Source organism: Triticum dicoccoides, chromosome 3A (genome assembly GCF_002162155.2).
Source record: "Triticum dicoccoides isolate Atlit2015 ecotype Zavitan chromosome 3A, WEW_v2.0, whole genome shotgun sequence".
Lineage (NCBI taxonomy): Eukaryota > Viridiplantae > Streptophyta > Magnoliopsida > Poales > Poaceae > Triticum > Triticum dicoccoides.
The window spans coordinates 55,617,944-55,625,212 of record NC_041384.1 but is presented as its reverse complement, the minus strand read 5'-3'; the positions used below and the strand labels follow the sequence as shown (position 1 = coordinate 55,625,212).

The following is a 7,269-nucleotide window of genomic DNA, read 5'->3' as shown; positions in this document are numbered from 1 at the left end:
GATGCTCACGTGGGTTATTTGATTTTGCTGCGGAGTCTCCATACAGACCACCGACGGGCCACGGAGTCAACGGGCTAGGCGTTAGAGTTTTTGCATGAAGGTAGAGATGCAAGCAGTCTCGTGTGTAAGTCTGCATTGATGGGTGCCACTGCCGAGCAACTATCTGCCCCGACTCGAGGAGTTGCGTCGGTGCCCGAAACAACCATTGGTTGTGCTTGTTCTCTGCCCGACTAAATTGACATAGCCCTGTTTGGATGATTGCCTGGCCAACGTAGTCCCTTTTCAGTAATTAGGGGTTGGGGCGCCATCTTGTGGTGCCTCCTCAAAGGAAGTTGGGGCGGTGCCAAGTTGGCAGTCGCTCATTCCAGTTGCTTTTTTGCAATCTTCATAAACACATGAAAATGGCATGTTACAAGAAGCCACACTATAAATTTTGAAAGAGCTAAATAAATGACACTCAAATACAATAAGATTAGGACATTTTTGTCGAGCTTCGGTCGTTCATTGCAATTTATAAAAGAAAAAACAGGACACTGATCATAACAAAAACTAAAAACCAAAGAAAAAATAGGACACAGATCAAGGTTGATGACCCCCGCGCCCGAGCCGCCAGCCTCGTCGTTGTTGGCGGCCAACGCCAACCCGCAGAGCACGGCAATACAACAATACATAGTCATTCAAATAACCGCAAAATGAGATAAACTGAGAGTACCTATGTGATTTCCCGGAATTGATCCCTAGAAATATCCAATTGAATTGCTTGGGGAAAGCAACAAGCTGCAGTACTAGAGGTTACATAAGCGATTCGATAGACGATAATGGCTCAGGTTATTCATGATTTTAGATGGTGAAAAACAGAATATAGGTAGATCTTGATAGCACGGGAAACATTAAGGCAACTCCAATAACAATGCATAAATTAACTTCAGTACTAACACGATGCTTTTGGATATAAGTACTCAACCACAAATTCTGTGATACTTGGCAAACTATGAAATCATGTGTAACAATAGTATACAACGATGTATTTATAGTGACAGAAAATAGTGCCATCAACAAGATATCTGCAGAAGTGGAATTCACACCACATTGGTCATCTGCACTACCACTTTACAGAAAATAAGGGTTTGTCATATACGTACATCACCATGTAATCTCCATCTGTTTGTCTGAAAAAAATATGAAAATTAAACCCTCTCACCCAATCGTTGTACAAAATAAATCATGCCCAGTGCCATGCTTGCACCTTTATTCCTGGAGTATTTGCAGCTGGTGAGTCTATTTTTTTTTCTTTCTTTTGATTTACAGCTATTGGCATGAATTGACACGTGCAATTGGTCCTAGCAGGCTAGCACTAACAATAATTTGAACCTGTCAATTGGCTGATTAAATAAGCTTCCTCTGATTTTTATAGACGCAGTTGCAACAGTTAGCTGCAGCAACTGTATCTTTCTTTTGCAGGTGGGGCATGCGTTCGGACTGAGTTATACAATTATTAAATCAGCTTAATTGTTTAAACAATTTGCTCATGTTCGTGGCCTAACAATACTTTTGTTAATAGTTGTCAACTAAAAGAGGATCTACCTTTTCTAATGGTCACCCGATAAAAGAGGATCCAGACCCTCACGAATTTCCATTGTACAAAATTATTCTTTGCTAACAATAATTTTGCTAAGTTGCTCTCTACATCTTGGTGTTATTAGTCTAAATATTCTGATTCCGAAGGATGGTTCCTAACAACAGATCTTTTAATAAATTTTAAACAACAGTATCTTGTTAATTTTGGTTCTGTCTAGGATGATGAAATTCAATTTTGTTCTACTATAGATTAGTTAAAAAAAAAGAAAACAAAAAATCCCAAAAAAATCGACAACCGGAAAACATTGAATACTGAAAGAAAAGGCAGAAGAAAAAAAAACAAAAGCACGGTTGTGGTTTCACCGTTTTTTACGCACAAATTGTGTCTTATTCATTTTTCGAGGTGGTAAGACTGTGCTTCTCGTAGAAGCTCATGGTTGTGTTTTTTTTCTCATCGAACATATCTGTGTTTATCGTACAAGCACATATTTGCTTCTAGTGGAGGCACACTTGTGCTTTTCTTCCACGCACAGGTTGTGCTTCTGGCGGAGGCATGGGTTGTGCTTCTCGCGGAAGCAAATCTATGCTATCACGAGAAATACAATTGTGATTCTTATGAAAGTACATATTTGTTTTTTCAAAGGCATTGTGCTTCAAAAAATAAATAGTTTCTTGTAGACCTAGGAAAAACCAGACAAAAATCAAAAACCCAAAAAGCCGCATCTAAAAGCCGGCGCCCGCTGCGCCCGTTTCTTCAATTCTAACAAACAGGCGCACATCCCCGCGCGGTGCTGGGCCGGCCCGTCTTTCTTTTTTTCCCGTTCAATCTGAAGCGAGCGAAAAAATGGTGTGCTTTCGGGGGTTCGAACCGAGGATCTGTCGATCGAGTTAGCACGAAACTATGTTAATTGTTCCCTTGACCCATGAGAGTTTTCAAGCTAATTAGTAAATATCCTAACTTGACCCTTTAACATAGTTTCCCTGATCCTCCTTTTCTATATCCTTAAGAACTTCCAACTTAAATTGCTTAGGCGACATATTGACCGACAACTTCTCAATTAGCTTCAGAAGGACATCATCGATTTCAGTAGTGAGCATAAAATACATGCAGTAGTGACAACGAATGACTTTGCAGAAAAAGAAATGAAATACACACTTACATGGTTATTAACACCGGCATTTTAGCATAGGTCAACTGCAGCAACAACGAAATATTTCCCATACTTCCTGTCAAAAGGGTCCCACATTGACTGAGTTCAAAGAGCTCAGAGCACCATTGGGGCTGCAATTATCAAACTGCCGATACCATCTTTCAGGTCCGCTGGGCATTCCCTGAAGGAAAGGTAGGCCAGTACCACCAGTTTAGGTCCTCACCTTTGTTACTTTGGGGCTTAAAGTATTTGCCGAGATCTTCCTGTGCAACTTTTAGACTTCCCAATGATAACCTGTAGTGATATATGACCAAAAGCACAATTAAATTATTATCCAAAGATAGCATAGATTGGTAGGATGCTTTAGACTTGAGTGTACCACTACCTGGCTTTAACATTTTCATGAACATTTGGTGAGCATGCTTGTAACCCAAAAAGAGATAAAAGCGAAAGTATAAAGCACTTCTTGATATAGTCATTAATAGCAATAATCTGGCTAGCATTCAGTAAACTCATTTGGATTTGCTCCGGACAATATTTTGTTCTTACTCCCCTAACCAATATTCCAGCTAATGAAGGGAAAGAAAGAACACCAGTATTTAGATGTAAGTTTTCTATAGGAACTCAAGTCATGGTACCTTAATTCCTTTGTAACCAAGTCTTTCGCCAAGCCCACCAGCTACAAGAACAAATGCAACATTGTGTGCTTAAACAAAATTGTCATCACCGAAGGACAATACTTCCCCCGAGGGAACCTAAAAATGTAGTTCATTTATTAACACCATGTACTACTTTCAGATAGGTAAGGCATATCAGTTCACAATAGTTCAGAGTGGGAAAAAAGAGCAAATGGGTGTTCTGGATTGAATATTTAGATCACATACAACACAAAAAGGCTCATTTCAAACAACCCAACAAATTCATGAAAAAATGGTGCATGACAAGACTAACCGAAGGCGTGAAACCATCGTATGGATTTTGTCCAGACTTGGAATCTGCAAAAAGCCTTTTGGCATTCTGGATGTATGATGTCAGTCCAGCAGGATAGCTTGAATTAAGTCGGCAAACCTGCGCAATGAAAACTTTAGTAGGAAAAGAACAATCTTTATTTTTGTACGCACTTATGCATATGAAATGTCGTTGACTTCATAAAAACCTGTCACAATAATGTAACTAATATATTTTTGGTAGTTTATTAGTAGATATCCCTGGCAAGTATGAGATCCATCATTCATCCAACAGAATAATGAAACATTTCAAGGATAAAACCAAAGAAACACCTTGTCAAAGAAGCTTTTCTTCTTGTCGTCATCAACACCGGGTTCTGACCAGTATTCAAACAAGTGCCCCTGCCCTTATTTAGTAGCATCTTGGCAAGTTCAACCTAGAATCACAACAGGAGGCAACAAGTATTACTGAGAACTCAAACTCAAAAAAATCCATTTCCTACATCAAATTAGACAAATAAGCTGGAATCACCGGACTGCCAACTATACAAACATTTTAGTAGGATTTTTCTTCCGAAATGACCTTGAGCCAGCCATGAAAAGGCAAGTTTGTCAGAAAATAATAATATGAATATGCAATATGTATGGGCATTGTAAGAAGATGCCTAAGGCCTTGCAGGAGAGAGGCTCTGCTCCTGCTGTCGTCTCTTCTCTGTCAGCAGCCTGCAGCAGCATTCATCAGTACATGTAAGTAATATATATGCAAATGCTCAATCTCATCTCATTATATGTAAATATGCAGGTACCTTCTCCGGCATGTAATTGAAAACAGTCGTCTTCTGTCCTCCTTCATATATGTTACACTGGGACACAATTTGCAAATGCAGGTACTGATTCATTAGAAATTGATTGTTTCAAAGCGTGTGGGTTGCCAGCATATGAAACAGTACACCTATATGAGTTACCTGAGCTTCAACGCAGGCGCATATGGCGTATATGCCCCAGTCCTTGGTGTAGTTGTTGGAGATGTAGATCTTGCTGAACCGCGGGTGTGGGTGCCTCTGCCGCGTGCTTTCGAAGAAACAATGGTGGATGGTCATCCTGATGCACCTCTGTGTAGCCAATATGTTTTGATAGATCACATGATTAGTGCACAATTTAAAATTGAGAGACACCTGAAGGTCATAACTACAAAGTAGATGGACCAAGAGGCACCACTTACTCATGAAGAAATTTATTCGAGGACATAAATTTGAACTTTCTAATGCATGCTGCAAAATTGATGAGAAAGCATATTTTCCTTGGTAGCAACACGTACTTGCCAGGGACTTCGGTGGGGTAGCAGTGATAACCTGCAGCCAATTACACAGATACATGAGCCAGAACTTGAAATAGAAAGGATTGCCAAGTCGTTGGAGTAGATCACTATGTGTCTATAGTACTTCGTCTTTGTCAGTGTTGGAAATATCAAGACATTAATTGTGGCAGATGTTATACTGATGAGACTACATCAAGCACTTGTTGTCATCTTCTTTTTAACCGGATCAAGCATGCATCACAGATGGCCAAGAAAAAGATAATGGTTAAATTTTGGCGCAGTTTGAAAAGTATTTTACTTGTACAGAAAAGCGATTTCCTGGTTGACGAGAGAATGCCTGGAGAAAGTACAGTGGTTCTATTTCTCGGTCACATATCCAATTTCTGGGTCATATTCATGGCCACATGGCAATTGAACCTCAAAAGCTCGGAAACGTGTGTAATTCAAGCAAGGAGTGTTCAGCCAAGTGGACAAAAGCGAGTCATGACTGCTAATACCAATTGAAACAACTTGATTAACCTAATACTAATTGTAATTTGACCCATGTTCAGTTCTCAGCAAAACTAACTCTGTGTCGCAGGCGCACACTGCATACAGTCCGGCATGGACACCTTCAATTCTGAATTTTTTCCTTTGCAAGGGAATGTGGAGCATGGTTTTGCTGCAGCTGGCCTCTTCCTTCATCCTTCGTTGGGTGGTGCCAAGGGTCAGATCAACAAATATGAGAGGTAAGATGTGTAATATTCACTACTATTCTTCATGCATGTGTTGCTTTTCTCATTTTGCAACCAGCAGATAATACCACTCAATTACTAAGATGATATACATAATAGTTTGAGAAAGTTCAGCACGATATAAAATTGAATTAGGGGCATCTTAAATGACAAGTTATCTTTCTCTCATGTCTCATTGCCATCTTAAAAGGAATCACCAAAGTAGTTATATACGTATACCATTCTTTTGGTTCTGTTGCAGGTTCTTGACAAATGTCAATTCTTCAGAGCTGTCGAGCAGAAAGAAAGGGATTGGGATCATTTGGTAGGGAAAGATGGCCTGCACGCCCGCCATGGTGCTCCTCCGCCACACCCGCAGCCTGCACAAACTAACCGCACAAATCAAATCGACAAATCCAGAACAAGATGAGGTGAGGGGAGTGGAGGAGGATGGAGGGCGTAAGTACTTTTGGCGTCTACGTGCTGCAACCCGTCGCCGGCATCGAGGACCACCACATCAGTAAGCACCAAGAGAAGGCCGCCGCCACCGTCGCCCCATCCCCATCCATCCATGGGTCGGTGTGGGGCTAGGGTTTCGCCCCCGTCCATCCATGGGTCGGATCAGACCTCCATGGCCGACCACGAGGCCCAGGTGGACGAGGGCGCAGGTGAGGGAATGAGAGAAGGGGTGGGGGGGGGGAGGACGCTGGTGGCGGCGGCAGCCGCAGACGAGGGAGAGGGAGAGGAATCGAGGGATGAGGGTGGGGGGCTTTGGGCCCGAGGCTGAGAGAACCCTTCGCTCTTTTGTTTTTCCTTTGACTGTTTTTTTTTGTCGTTAGCTTGTCCGACGTGGACGCAGCCAGTGAGCGCTCATGATGCACACGTTAATGTTTTGGATGGTTGTCTGAGCGGAACATTTTTCCTACTTTCGAAAATCTGGCCAAAACCCAGTTTAAGTACGAATAGACCGGCCTGTGATTTCACAAAGTCATATTTACCACATAAGGAGCAATAAAGAAAGAAAATGGACACAATAATAACCTATTTCTCGGTTGGTTAACGGAACTAGAAGGACATATTTTTCGAAAAGACCATCATTCCCATAATTCTAAAATTTTAAAAGAAAGAGGAAAAAAGTTGAGCGCGTCAAATTCGTTTTTGGGTATGCCATGTACGCCGCTCGTGTACGAGTGGTACGTACACAGGCCGGGTATCGACACACTCCACGCGGGCGACATATTTTTCAAAAAGACCATCATTCCCTTTTATTATGAAGGTGTATGAAGGGGGTTGTACCGAAGTACAACGGTTACCGCAGGCATGTCTAGCGCAGTTCTCAACAACACTTACCGGGGGTCCTCCTGCTGGTAGGAGGCCACCCCGAGCCAACGGGCGGCCGCCTTGATCGGTTGCGTCGTTCTGGCCATGGCCATGGTTCTGCCCGTCAACTGGTGTGTCAAGAAAGCAAAGGCCAAGGAGCCCGCCCCCGTGCCTAGTGACGGAGCTTGACTGCAATGTAGGGGGAGCAAATTTCCTTCAGGGATTTGTATTTGGGTCCGCGG

The 7,269-nt window shown here is 42.1% G+C and overlaps 1 long non-coding RNA gene across 15 annotated transcripts; it reads right to left on the bottom strand.

The window, feature by feature from the left end:
• Positions 1 to 6,452, bottom strand: LOC119267075. 15 transcript variants are annotated; one of them, XR_005132275.1, is made up of 10 exons: positions 6,175 to 6,451; positions 4,899 to 6,087; positions 4,642 to 4,788; positions 4,483 to 4,539; positions 4,010 to 4,399; positions 3,681 to 3,797; positions 3,368 to 3,484; positions 2,953 to 3,023; positions 2,739 to 2,805; positions 1 to 383 (listed from the first exon to the last, which is right to left on the bottom strand). It is a non-coding gene; the product is annotated as an uncharacterized LOC119267075 (long non-coding RNA). The 15 variants fall into 15 exon arrangements; XR_005132274.1 differs by lacking the exon at positions 1 to 383 and adding an exon at positions 916 to 1,169; XR_005132273.1 differs by having other exon boundaries at positions 2,739 to 3,023.
• Positions 6,453 to 7,269: the final 817 nt, after the last annotated feature.